The sequence below is a fragment of the Octodon degus genome, unplaced genomic scaffold (genome assembly GCF_000260255.1).
Source record: "Octodon degus isolate 3935 unplaced genomic scaffold, OctDeg1.0 scaffold02314, whole genome shotgun sequence".
In the NCBI taxonomy this organism is placed as follows: Eukaryota; Metazoa; Chordata; class Mammalia; order Rodentia; family Octodontidae; genus Octodon; species Octodon degus.
Window position 1 is genome coordinate 2,140 of NW_004526890.1, and position 349 is coordinate 2,488.

Genomic DNA, 349 nt, shown 5'->3' on the forward strand with positions numbered 1-349 from the left:
CTGTCCTACCAATTTGGTTTGAAACTGTTTCATTGCTATTTATTTCTCAATAAAATGATGGAAAAATGAGAAAAATATTTGAAATAAATTTATTGTGAATATTTAATGTATAAACAATACTGTGCTAACACATCTTCAGAATCAAAAATAAAACTATTGAAATTTCCATGAATAAAATATGAGTTGGAAGTCAAAAAAATAATATCCTGTCCAAACAGTATTAGTAAAAGTCTTTCTTCTCATTGAATTAGGAGAAAGTAGCTGTATATCTATTCTAACTATTTTGAATATACTGATATAAAATGGTCCTTCATTTGTATCTTCTTTTTTGTTTATTTTTGTCAGAGAT